Genomic DNA, 1664 nt, shown 5'->3' with positions numbered 1-1664 from the left:
ACCAGGCAAGCGCACGTCTGCGGACGCCGGACGCGCCTCCAGTAACGGCGCAAGCCATTTCCTGATTTCGCTTCTGAAAGTGAATTTCCATTATTTCTCATTTATTAGGCCTCAACTACCATCGCGTCCGACATCTCGTCCGTTTTGTCGCCGGTTAAAGCGCCGAGTAACAAGCGGAGGAAGAATGGTCGGGTCTTCTTCAGTTTCAGCGCGGACTTAAATTCTTTTAATTTTTTTTTTTTGCTGTACAGATATAACACATAGACCATATTAGACTGTATTGATTTTTTGATATAGGGCGTAGAGCAGAGCGCGCGTGTAATATTTGTCTTTGTGTATGGTATAGAATACGCTGTGGACAGAGCAAATATTTTTGTACTATATTGATCACGTGATTTTTCTTTTCTTAAGATGTATGTATGTGTGGGACGTACAGAAAATTGCTGTTAATAGCGATCGAAGATCTCAAACATAATTTTATTTTACATCAATTACAACTTCAATACCTCATTCTTATAATGTCACGTTTTATAATTAAATATAATTATCTAAAATCCAACTAAAAGAGAACTCATTATGATATTAAGTAATAATTATCTTTCACTATTATAAAAACAATAGTAACTTAACTTTTTTAATACGACTTACCTGTAGCATCAAAATCGACAAATTAAAGTTTCTTTCATTATTAAGTAATATCGTCTCTTTTCTTTACATTTTTAATAAAATAAAATATTTTTAACAGGATATAATCGACAAGATTTTTAGATTACAATTTACAATATGTAAATTATATAACAAATAATTTCTAATGTCTAATTTCTCTCTCTCTCTCTCTCTCTCTCTCTCTCTCTCTCTCCAACATTTTAATTATTTTCAAGTTTATTTGAATTGTGTATTAATTCCTTTAGACATTATGTGTACATTGCAATAATTTGAAGACATTATCCGTTAAAATTTAATTCTATTAACATCATCTAAAACCAAATGTATAAGTACATAATGTACGTAAAAAATGATTAAAATTAAAAAAATCTTTTAGCATAAATTACTTATTAAAGTGCCTTCGAATTGATAATTAAAAAAAACTTCTTTAACATAATTCTATTAAAATCAGATTTAAAAGAGTTAAATTCGATATATCTATTTAAAAATGGAAAACATACGTTACAGGGAAAAACATCTCCAGCAAGTTCGAATGTTTTCGTTATCTCTACCCTAAAAATGTTGCCTTCAAAAACGATTAATTACAAGCTTAAAAATGAGCTTTTTAATTCGGCCCTGCGTTCAGAAGTACGTCGCATGGCCCGGTTGGCGTACTCGCGGCATCGCCAGTGGATCAATAATCCCGTCAGATTCAGCTGAACGTCCGGGAGTACGCAGGAAGGTGGCGGGTGGCGCGCACACGAGGCTAGGAACGAGGCCAGAACCTTGTGGGGCGTCGACTAGGTCGACCGACCGACCGACCGACCGACCAGTGCCAGGGCGAAGGACAAGGGTGCCGTCTTCGATATCTTTTTTCGGAGGGAGGAGGGAGGCTACATAGCACACCCAAAATCTTCCACGTGGGAATTCATGCGAGAAGGTCGCGGACAACGAGGGGTGGCTTCATTCGGAAACCCATAACTTATACGCCAATAACTGTAGCTCGCCGCCCTCATCGT

The sequence above is a fragment of the Acromyrmex echinatior genome, chromosome 1, assembly GCF_024713525.1.
Source record: "Acromyrmex echinatior isolate Ae372 chromosome 1, ASM2471352v2, whole genome shotgun sequence".
In the NCBI taxonomy this organism is placed as follows: domain Eukaryota; kingdom Metazoa; phylum Arthropoda; class Insecta; order Hymenoptera; family Formicidae; genus Acromyrmex; species Acromyrmex echinatior.
The sequence above is the reverse complement of the archived record's forward strand: the minus strand, read 5'-3'. Positions refer to the sequence as shown.